The sequence below is a fragment of the Wyeomyia smithii genome, chromosome 1, assembly GCF_029784165.1.
Source record: "Wyeomyia smithii strain HCP4-BCI-WySm-NY-G18 chromosome 1, ASM2978416v1, whole genome shotgun sequence".
Lineage (NCBI taxonomy): Eukaryota > Metazoa > Arthropoda > Insecta > Diptera > Culicidae > Wyeomyia > Wyeomyia smithii.
In genome coordinates, this window is record NC_073694.1 from 100,381,279 (window position 1) to 100,395,068 (window position 13,790).

The window sequence follows — 13,790 nt, forward strand, 5'->3', positions numbered from 1 at the left end:
AGATGATATCAATGAATAAATATAAATACAAATACAAATACAAATACAAATACAAATACAAATACAATACAAATACAAATACAAATACAAATACAAATACAAATACAAATACAAATACAAATACAAATACAAATACAAATACAAATACAAACACAAATACAAATACAAATACAAATACAAATACAAATACAAATACAAATACAAATACAAATACAAATACAAATACAAATACAAATACAAATACAAATACAAATACAAATACAAATACAAATACAAATACAAATACAAATACAAATACAAATACAAATACAAATACAAATACAAATACAAATACAAATACAAATACAAATACAAATACAAATACAAATACAAATACAAATACAAATACAAATACAAATACAAATACAAATACAAATACAAATACAAATACAAATACAAATACAAATACAAATACAAATACAAATACAAATACAAATACAAATACAAATACAAATACAAATACAAATACAAATACAAATACAAATACAAATACAAATACAAATACAAATACAAATACAAATACAAATACAAATACAAATACAAATACAAATACAAATACAAATACAAATACAAATACAAATACAAATACAAATACAAATACAAATACAAATACAAATACAAATACAAATACAAATACAAATACAAATACAAATACAAATACAAATACAAATACAAATACAAATACAAATACAAATACAAATACAAATACAAATACAAATACAAATACAAATACAAATACAAATACAAATACAAATACAAATACAAATACAAATACAAATACAAATACAAATACAAATACAAATACAAATACAAATACAAATACAAATACAAATACAAATACAAATACAAATACAAATACAAATACAAATACAAATACAAATACAAATACAAATACAAATACAAATACAAATACAAATACAAATACAAATACAAATACAAATACAAATACAAATACAAATACAAATACAAATACAAATACAAATACAAATACAAATACAAATACAAATACAAATACAAATACAAATACAAATACAAATACAAATACAAATACAAATACAAATACAAATACAAATACAAATACAAATACAAATACAAATACAAATACAAATACAAATACAAATACAAATACAAATACAAATACAAATACAAATACAAATACAAATACAAATACAAATACAAATACAAATACAAATACAAATACAAATACAAATACAAATACAAATACAAATACAAATACAAATACAAATACAAATACAAATACAAATACAAATACAAATACAAATACAAATACAAATACAAATACAAATACAAATACAAATACAAATACAAATACAAATACAAATACAAATACAAATACAAATACAAATACAAATACAAATACAAATACAAATACAAATACAAATACAAATACAAATACAAATACAAATACAAATACAAATACAAATACAAATACAAATACAAATACAAATACAAATACAAATACAAATACAAATACAAATACAAATACAAATACAAATACAAATACAAATACAAATACAAATACAAATACAAATACAAATACAAATACAAATACAAATACAAATACAAATACAAATACAAATACAAATACAAATACAAATACAGATACAAATACAAATACAAATACAAATACAAATACAAATACAAATACAAATACAAATACAAATACAAATACAAATACAAATACAAATTCAAATGCAAATGCAAATACAAATACAAATACAAATACAAATACAAATACATATACAAATACAAATACAAATACAAATACAAATACAGATACAAATACAAATAAATTTAACACAACGCTGTGGCATCGTTTGCATAGAGTTGTTTTTGACAGAAGTTGACTGTTCTTCATTTTTCTACAGTGTCACGGTCGAAATAATCAAAATTAAGTTCAAAACTTGAAGGGAAAGCATTCGTTTTGTATGAAACGAGATGGTAGATAATGCATACTAGTAACTGTTCACGATATACCACAATATATCTAACTAATGGTAGCTCAGATCGACTTGAACTGTCCTACAGTACGGTCGCATTTTACCAACAGCTCGAGGCTAAGTCTTAGACTACCGAGAGATATTGAAATTTTGTTATTCGCTCTCAACAGGCAATTTTCTTGAAAGACTACCTGTTGAAACGCAAAGTAATAAATTTGTTTTTAACGTTAACGAGTGTTTAGTGAGTAAATTTGGTTTGAGATATTTCTAATTAAATTCTATAGTGAAGTGAAAGTGTAGTGAAGTTTTCCAGTTATGCCTGGAAAAAATTAAAAAGCTCGCTTTGATGCGGCTTCAAGGAAACGTGAGGCATCTCCTCCAAGTGACACTGAAATTTCGACTAACAGGTATGATATTCTTTCTTCCGTTGGGGATCAAGAAATTCAAACTTCTCATACTGAGCATAAAGCCGTTATGAAGACGGTTAAAGTTCCACCTATTGTGGTATTCGTAGCAAATTTTAAAGCATTTCGATCAGAGCTTTCATCGTTTCTGTCGGATGTAAAAGTTAATTTTCAAACTGGCCGAAATTCGTATTTTCAAATTCGTATTTTGGCCGAATCTCTTGATGGCCATAAACATCTTTTACAGTATTTGACTGAAAAGATGGATAAATTTTATTCTTTTGATGCCAAAAACGAGAGACCGTTTAAGGCGGTTTTGAAAGGTCTTTTAAATGACCAAGCTATTAAGGAAATTAAAGAATGTTTGTCAGAATCACTTGGTTTTGCTTCCAACCAAGTAATTTTGATGAAACGAAAGGCAAATGCCAAAATTAATCAAACTGGAATACACCAGGAAAATTTCTTAGTACATTTTGAACGTACCAAAGTAAATAATTTGAAATGTTTGGAAAAAGCACGTGTTTTATTTAACGTGCGAATAGAGTGGGAAAATTTCAAGAGACATGGAGAAATCCATAATCTTACTCAAGTCAAGTGTTTTGAAAAGCCTGATTTTTGTTGGTAACTAGTGACAAAATTAAGCTTATTTTTTTTTTCAAACGACTCCCAGATTATTAGCCTGATCCATGAATTCAATCGGTTCGGTGGATAATAACATTTTTTTTTAATAGGGGGGGAATGTTTGTAATGATTTATTTATGTACTAATATCTATTCAGAATTAGTATTGTGTGTTCTGCCACAAATGGTGACATTTCAACACTATTATATATATATATATATATATATATATATATATATATATGTATTTGTACGCTTTTTTATATTATTGAATGTTATTAGCTTTCGCAGTTAAATTAATGTAATTGTAGGGAAATTATTAAACCTACTAGTCAAGGAAAAAAGAAAAGGAATAAAACAAAACTTACTTAACAAAACTTAAAATAAACTTAAAACTATCTTACTGACTATAAAGTGAGCTAATCGTTGCAATTGCGGATTGCAACGATTTTTGTCGGAATTTGTTGATAATTTGGCTTGACATATTTTCTAATGTTTCTACATTAGTGAGCCTATGTAGCTCGTTCGTGCTAAACCAGGGAGGACGCTTCAAAATCATTTTCAAAAGTTTATTCTGAATCCTTTGAAGTGTCTTCTTCCTGGTTGAACAACAACTTGTCCAGATGGGAACTGCGTATAACATTGCTGGCCTAAAAATTTGATTGTAAATTACCAGTTTATTCTTGAGACAAAGTCTAGAATTACTGTTGATAAGAGGATATAAACATTTGATATACTTATTGCACTTTGACTGGATATTGTGCTCCTTGAAAGTAAGATTCTTATCATAAATTAGCCCTAAGTATTCAACTTGTTCGGACCAATTTAGGACCACACCGTTCATCTTAATAACGTGGTTATGGGTGGGTTTGAGAAATGAAACTCTTGGCTTATGAGGAAAAATAATTAACTGTGTTTTAGAAACATTAGGGGAAATCTTCCATTTGAAGTATGCTTCCAGTATGAAGAAAATATATCTAAACTTTTTTGTAGCCGACTGCATATAACACGAAGGCTTTTCCCTTTTGCGGAAATGCTTGTATCATCACAAAACAGAGATTTCTCACAACCTGGTGGTAAATCAGGAAGATCAGAAGTAAAAATGTTATATAAGATTGGGCCCAAGATACTCCCCTGAGGCACACCAGCTCTAACAGGCAATCTATTAGATTTACCATTTAGATAGTTAACCTGAAGAGTGCGGTCAGTTAAATAACTTTGTATCATTTTTGTAAGGTAAAGCGGAAAACTGAAATTTGACATTTTAGCTATTATACCTTTATGCCAAACACTGTCGAATGCCTTTTCTATATCTAGTAGAGCTGCTCCAGTCGAATAGCCTTCAGATTTATTAGTTCGAATCATATTTGTTACTCTAAGTAACTGATGAGTAGTGGAATGCCCATGGCGAAAACAAAACTGCTCATTTGCAAAAATTGAGTTCTCATTAATATGTGTTATCATTCTATTGAGAATTATTCTTTCAAAAAGTTTGCTAATAGAGGAAAGTAAACTAATTGGTCGATAACTTGATGCCTCAGCAGGATTCTTTTCGGGTTTTAAAATTGGAGTGACTTTGGCATTTTTCCATTTCGTGGGAAAATGTGATAGTGCAAAGCATCTGTTAAAAATTTTTACCAAGAAATTTAAAGAGTTTTCGGGAAGTTTTTTAATAAGGATATAGAAAATCCCATCATCTCCTGGTTTTGCATGTTTTTGAATTTTTTGAGAATAGCTCGCACCTCATTCAAGTTTGTTTCCAATACCTCTTCAGAAAGAAATTCTTGGGTGGTGATCTGATCATACTTTTGGTTTACTTCATTTTCAATAGGACTTACTACGTTCAAATTGGAGTTATGAACGCTCTCAAACTGCTGAGCAAGTTTTTGAGATTTTTGTTCATTCGTTAGAAAAATGCAATCACCATCTTTAAGGACTGGAATGGGCTTCGAAGGTTTCTTAAGAACTTTCGAAAGCTTCCAGAAAGGTTTTGCATATGGTTTAAGTTGTTCAACTTCTCTCATGAAATTCTCATTTCGCAAGAGAGTGAATCTATGTTTAATTTCCTTTTGTAATTCTTGAAAAATAATTTTCAAAGCAGGATCACGAGATCTTTGGTATTGACGTCTCCGTATGTTCTTCAAACGTATAAGAAGTTGAAGTTCACGGTCAATAATTGGTGCATTAAATTTCACTCGAGCCTTAGGAACTGATAAATTTCGGGCATTGAGTATTAAGCTGTTAAAATTATCTAATGCTCTGTCAATGTCAGCACTATTTTGTAAAATAATATCATCATTTAAATTTTCTTCGATCGTAGAACGATATCTATCCCAATTAGTCTTGTTACAATTCAACACAGATCTAGTGGGACTTAAAATAGTTTCATGGGAATAAGAAAATGTTATGGGAAGATGATCAGAATCAAAGTCAGCATGGGTTAATAAATCACTGCATGAATGACTTTGATTTGTTAGTACCAAATCAATTGTAGATGGATTCCTAATAGAAGAATAACATGTAGAACCATTTGGAAATAAAACTGAATAAAATCCAGCCGAGCAATCATTAAACAATATTTTTTCATTGGAATTGCTTTGAGCATTATTCCAAGATCGATGCTTCGCATTAAAATCACCGATGATTAAAAATTTAGATTTATTTCTTGTGAGTTTTTGCAAATCTCCCTAGAAATAATATTTTCGCTCACCAGTGCATTGAAAAGGCAAATACACTGCGGCTATAAATAAAATGCCAATACTTGTTTCAATTTCAATTTCCAAACTCTCGATAACTTTGGTTTCAAGATGGGGTAAAACACGATGTTTTATTCGACGGTGGATAACTATTGCAACTCCACCACCGGCAACATCAATTATATCAAACCTATGAACTATATAATTTGGGTTCTTTTTTAGTTTAATATTTGGCTTTAAAAGCGTTTCAGTCACAACTGCAATATGCACATCGTGGACTGTTAAAAAATTGAAAAATTCATCCTCTTTCGCTTTTAAAGAACGAGCATACAAATACAAATACAAATACAAATACAAATACAAATACAAATACAAATACAAATACAAATACAAATACAAATACAAATACAAATACCAATACAAATACAAATACAAATACAAATACAAATACAAATACAAATACAAATACAAATACAAATACAAATACAAATACAAATACAAATACAAATACAAATACAAATACAAATACAAATACAAATACAAATACAAATACAAATACAAACACAAATACAAATACAAATACAAATACAAATACAAATACAAATACAAATACAAATACAAATACAAATACATATACATATACAAATACAAATACAAATACAAATACAAATACAAATACAAATACAAATACAAATACAAATACAACTACAAATACAAATACAAATACAAATACAAATACAAATACAAATACAAATACAAATACCAATACAAATACAAATACAAATACAAATACAAATACAAATACAAATACAAATACAAATACAAATACAAATACAAATACAAATACAAATACAAATACAAATACAAATACAAATACAAATACAAATACAAATACAAATACAAATACAAATACAAATACAAATACAAATACAAATACAAATACAAATACAAATACAAATACAAATACAAATACAAATACAAATACAAATACAAATACAAATACAAATACAAATACAAATACAAATACAAATACAAATACAAATACAAATACAAATACAAATACAAATACAAATACAAATACAAATACAAATACAAATACAAATACAAATACAAATACAAATACAAATACAAATACAAATACAAATACAAATACAAATACAAATACAAATACAAATACAAATACAAATACAAATACAAATACAAATACAAATACAAATACAAATACAAATACAAATACAAATACAAATACAAATACAAATACAAATACAAATACAAATACAAATACAAATACAAATACAAATACAAATACAAATACAAATACAAATACAAATACAAATACAAATACAAATACAAATACAAATACAAATACAAATACAAATACAAATACAAATACAAATACAAATACAAATACAAATACAAATACAAATACAAATACAAATACAAATACAAATACAAATACAAATACAAATACAAATACAAATACAAATACAAATACAAATACAAATACAAATACAAATACAAATACAAATACAAATACAAATACAAATACAAATACAAATACAAATACAAATACAAATACAAATACAAATACAAATACAAATACAAATACAAATACAAATACAAATACAAATACAAATACAAATACAAATACAAATACAAATACAAATACAAATACAAATACAAATACAAATACAAATACAAATACAAATACAAATACAAATACAAATACAAATACAAATACAAATACAAATACAAATACAAATACAAATACAAATACAAATACAAATACAAATACAAATACAAATACAAATACAAATACAAATACAAATACAAATACAAATACAAATACAAATACAAATACAAATACAAATACAAATACAAATACAAATACAAATACAAATACAAATACAAATACAAATACAAATACAAATACAAATACAAATACAAATACAAATACAAATACAAATACAAATACAAATACAAATACAAATACAAATACAAATACAAATACAAATACAAATACAAATACAAATACAAATACAAATACAAATACAAATACAAATACAAATACAAATGCAAATGCAAATACAAATACAAATACAAATACAAATACAAATACAAATACAAATACAAATACAAATGCAAATGCAAATACAAATACAAATACAAATACAAATACAAATACAAATACAAATACAAATACAAATGCAAATACAAATACAAATACAAATACAAATACAAATACATATACAAATACAAATACAAATACAAATACAGATACAAATACAAATAAATTTAACAAAACGCTGTGGCATCGTTTGCATAGAGTAGTTTTTGACAGAAGTTGACTGTTCTTCATTTTTCTACAGTGTCACGGTCGAAATAATCAAAATTAAGTTCAAAACTTGAAGGGAAAGCATTCGTTTTGTATGAAACGAGATGGTAGATAATGCATACTAGTAACTGTTCACGATATACCGAATAGGATAGTGCGTGTAAGTTACAGGTGTTATTGCGAAGTGGGTTTATTCGGGAATGTTTGTTGTGTTGTGCTTGATGCGGAATATTCACTTAAGTTCCGTGAAGAATCATTGATGAACTGGCTGAATTGGCATATGGAATGGTACTATGCGGGTTCTGTATTACTTCTCATGACTGAGTGGTTTGAAACTGACAACAAGGCTAGCTGGATAATGTGTGCGGTTTTGTTCTACGTGTGATTTTGGTGAAAAAGTTGTTTTCTTATTAGTGTAATTGGTCAAGTTTTTCGGTTCAGGTTCTACTGCTGCCCGGGAATGTGCAAAAAGAAGCCAGCGGATCGTCATGAAGCAGATAAGTGGCATTTTTATTCATAGTGTTTTCGAAATGCTTTGTTTTTTGTTTGTTTGTTTTGAAATCTCACTTGGAAGGAATTGAAGAGGGGTCGAAAAAGATCGTTTTTGGGATTGCGTCTTGGGCTTACTAAAGAGCGCTCGAAGCGCCATCAACATCCAGATAGAGGAGCATTGTTATTTAGTAATGTCAGATGAATGAGGTTCCGAAAGTCATAAGAAGTACTCGAAGCAAAGATAATTTCGTAGTTAGCGTCAAATGATATGATTCGTTATGCACGGAGGGGGAATGTAATCGTTAACATTTTGAGTGATATTTGTCGATGATTGACAACTTGAATTCAGGCGCATATGTGAGAGAAAGTCGTCCATGGCAGTCCTATTGAGGAAGTCATATACAAACGTGAACTGTTTTACAATTCAGTTTCACACCGTTTCACTTGCGATGTGCCCGTTCAGGAGGGTCGGGTTCCGAGTCGAAATGTGGCACCAAGGCTTTGCTTTTTTCGATTTTCCTATGTTGCATATAACTTAAAGCTGCGACCCAGATTCTCATGACTTAAGGGGTTATATACCTTTTTGGTCGAGAAAAATGAGGGAAGTTTGAATCTATTTTTAAGCGTATAGCATCATTTTCATTGCATCAAAGGGGTATTTTTCTGAAAGTACAGTTTATCAACGACAAAAAAATACGTTCGATTTTGAGGACTATGGTGCAGTAATGATAGCCAAAATCTTATGCTTCACTTTTTCGATTTTTATAGCTTTTGGGCAGATGTTTTATATAATACGTTCCAATTATGACTGGTTCGGCATTTTGTTAATAAACTTGAGACTATATATTGGTCAATATGGATAACTTCGTTTTTAAATTATTAAGGCTTTGTATGCATGAAACTTTGCCAATTTTTCTATTAAATAGGTAACATTCACATCGAAATGTCGTATCCCCGAGCGTCTGCGTCGGTAGAAGGAAAAATAGCGGTCGTGCGTAATGCTTCGGTGTAAACCGCGTTTCCGGTTCGGGAGAGTTTTGCTCATATGAACGTTTTCGAAATTAAGTGATTTCGCGGAGTTTACCCAGATGCTTGTTCATGTCTCACCGAAGATTTCGTTCGGTCGATAAATATCGTGACTAACGAAAACGCGATGTATACCTTCCAAAGAATCGCGGCCAACGTGTACTCGAGATTAACAAATAGCTGGTTGCTACAAGTGGTAAAGGCTACTTCACGCGCGTCATACGCAGAGGATCGCGGTGTTTGGCAAGAAAGATACTCATGGTTCGTTTCCGTAATAAGCGCGCATCATTTTTATATTCCGTTTTTCAGGTGTGTTTCGCGGGATCGTTTTTTTAGAGCAGACGAAGTGAATACGAGAGACGTCGTTAGTCGATCTGTTATATAGAAAATATCCGGTTGACCGAACCTAGAGAGACTCCGTGTTTATACATTTCAAGTGGCCTATTTTTAGATAGATCAACAACGCGCAATAGCTTCCGGTATAAAGAGGATCACCTTACGAGGAGATATCCGATAGATATCCATTTGAAGTTGTCTCGATTCGGTCAAAGATCCAGTATCCTTGCGTACGATTTATTGTTGCGGTGTTACATTTTCAAACTGAATAAGTTCGAATCGCATTATGAATATCGTGGCGGATGTAATGAACTCAATGGCGCGACACTTGTTGTAAAGAACCCGACGCTCGAAATCAGCGCATCGTTCACCAAAAACGAACCCTGCTGTATACCTTGCCCTTTCTCCAACATCCCAGTGATTTCTCGTGGAAGTGCAGAGGTGTTCTCGGCTTCCACAAAGCGAGTATCACGTCAACATTTTCCTATACAAACTCCTTCTTTGACCTGCATTCGGATGCGGCCGGCGCTGGTATTGCCTGATAAATATATTAAGGTCACCAGTTTTTACACATTGAGGATGCATGTTGGTCCCAAGCATCATCTATTGGTTCTCTGTGTAATTACTGCTGATCTGGCAATAACGGAGTAGCAACCGCGGGCGGTCAATCATGCTCATTCTCATGCTAGTAACTGTTCACGATATACCACAATATGTAGCTCAGATCGACTTGAACTGTCCTACAGTACGGTCGCATTTTACCAACAGCTCGAGGCTAAGTCTTAGACCACCGAGAGATATTGAAATTTTGTTTTTCGCTCTCAACAGGCAATTTTCTTGAAAGACTACCTGTTGAAACGCAAAGTAATAAATTTGTTTTTAACGTTAACGAGTGTTTAGTGAGTAAATTTGGTTTGAGATATTTCTAATTAAATTCTATAGTGAAGTGAAAGTGTAGTGAAGTTTTCCAGTTATGCCTGGAAAAAATTAAAAAGCTCGCTTTGATGCGGCTTCAAGGAAACGTGAGGCATCTCCTCTAAGTGACACTGAAATTTCGACTAACAGGTATGATATTCTTTCTTCCGTTGGGGATCAAGAAATTCAAACTTCTCATACTGAGCATAAAGCCGTTATGAAGAAGGTTAAAGTTCCACCTATTGTGGTATTTGTAGCAAATTTTAAAGCATTTCGATCAGAGCTTTCATCGTTTCTGTCGGATGTAAAAGTTAATTTTCAAACTGGCCGAAATTCGTATTTTCAAATTCGTATTTTGGCCGAATCTCTTGATGGCCATAAACATCTTTTACAGTATTTGACTGAAAAGATGGATAAATTTTATTCTTTTGATGCCAAAAACGAGAGACCGTTTAAGGCGGTTTTGAAAGGTCTTTCAAATGACCAAGCTATTAAGGAAATTAAAGAATGTTTGTCAGAATCACTTGGTTTTGCTTCCAACCAAGTAATTTTGATGAAACGAAAGGCAAATGCCAAAATTAATCAAACTGGAATACACCAGGAAAATTTCTTAGTACATTTTGAACGTACCAAAGTAAATAATTTGAAATGTTTGGAAAAAGCACGTGTTTTATTTAACGTGCGAATAAAGTGGGAAAATTTCAAGAGACATGGAGAAATCCATAATCTTACTCAAGTCAAGTGTTTTGAAAAGCCTGATTTTTGTTGGTAACTAGTGACAAAATTAAGCTTATATTTTTTTTCAAACGACTCCCAGATTATTAGCCTGATCCATGAATTCAATCGGTTCGGTGGATAATAACATTTTTTTTAATAGGGGGGGAATGTTTGTAATGATTTATTTATGTACTAATATCTATTCAGAATTAGTATTGTGTGTTCTGCCACAAATGGTGACATTTCAACACTATTATATATATATATATGTATTTGTACGCTTTTTTATATTATTGAATGTTATTAGCTTTCGCAGTTAAATTAATGTAATTGTAGGGAAATTATTAAACCTACTAGTCAAGGAAAAAAGAAAAGGAATAAAACAAAACTTACTTAACAAAACTTAAAATAAACTTAAAACTATCTTACTGACTATAAAGTGAGCTAATCGTTGCAATTGCGGATTGCAACGATTTTTGTCGGAATTTGTTGATAATTTGGCTTGACATATTTTCTAATGTTTCTACATTAGTGAGCCTATGTAGTTCGTTCGTGCTAAACCAGGGAGGACGCTTCAAAATCATTTTCAAAAGTTTATTCTGAATCCTTTGAAGTGTCTTCTTCCTGGTTGTACAACAACTTGTCCAGATGGGAACTGCGTATAACATTGCTGGCCTAAAAATTTGATTGTAAATTAACAGTTTATTCTTGAGACAAAACCTAGAATTACTGTTGATAAGAGGATATAAACATTTGATATACTTATTGCACTTTGACTGGATATTCTCAATGTGCTCCTTGAAAGTAAGATTCTTATCATAAATTAGCCCTAAGTATTCAACTTGTTCGGACCAATTTAGGACCACACCGTTCATCTTAATAACGTGGTTATGGGTGGGTTTTAGAAATGAAACTCTTGGCTTATGAGGAAAAATAATTAACTGTGTTTTAGTAGCATTAGGGGAAATCTTCCATTTGAAGTATGCTTCCAGTATGAAGAAAATATATCTAAACTTTTTTGTAGCCGACTGCATATAACACGAAGGCTTTTCCCTTTTGCGGAAATGCTTGTATCGTCACAAAACAGAGATTTCTCACAACCTGGTGGTAAATCAGGAAGATCAGAAGTAAAAATGTTATATAAGATTGGGCCCAAGATACTCCCCTGAGGCACACCAGCTCTAACAGGCAATCTATTAGATTTACCATTTAGATAGTTAACCTGAAGAGTGCGGTCAGTTAAATAACTTTGTATCATTTTTGTAAGGTAAAGCGGAAAACTGAAATTTGACATTTTAGCTATTATACCTTTATGCCAAACACTGTCGAATGCCTTTTCTATATCTAGTAGAGCTGCTCCAGTCGAATAGCCTTCAGATTTATTAGTTCGAATCATATTTGTTACTCTAAGTAACTGATGAGTAGTGGAATGCCCATGGCGAAAACAAAACTGCTCATTTGCAAAAATTGAGTTCTCATTAATATGTGTTATCATTCTATTGAGAATTATTCTTTCAAAAAGTTTGCTAATAGAGGAAAGTAAACTAATTGGTCGATAACTTGATGCCTCAGCAGGATTCTTTTCGGGTTTTAAAATTGGAGTGACTTTGGCATTTTTCCATTTCGTAGGAAAATGTGCTAGTGCAAAGCATGTGTTAAAAATTTTTACCAAGAAATTTAAAGAGTTTTCGGGAAGTTTTTTAATAAGGATATAGAAAATCCCATCATCTCCTGGTTTTGCATGTTTTTGAATTTTTTGAGAATAGCTCGCACCTCATTCAAGTTTGTTTCCAATACCTCTTCAGAAAGAAATTCTTGGGTGGTGATCTGATCATACTTTTGGTTTACTTCATTTTCAATAGGACTTACTACGTTCAAATTGGAGTTATGAACGCTCTCAAACTGCTGAGCAAGTTTTTGAGATTTTTGTTCATTCGTAAGAAAAATGCAATCACCATCTTTAAGGACTGGAATGGGCTTCGAAGGTTTCTTAAGAACTTTCGAAAGCTTCCAGAAAGGTTTTGCATAAGGTTTAAGTTGTTCAACTTCTCTCATGAAATTCTCATTTCGCAAGAGAGTGAATCTATGTTTAATTTCCTTTTGTAATTCTTGAAAAATAATTTTCAAAGCAGGATCACGAGATCTTTGGTATTGACGTCTCCGTATGTTCTTCAAACGGATAAGAAGTTGAAGTTCACGGTCAATAATTGGTGCATTAAATTTCACTCGAGCCTTAGGAACTGATAAAT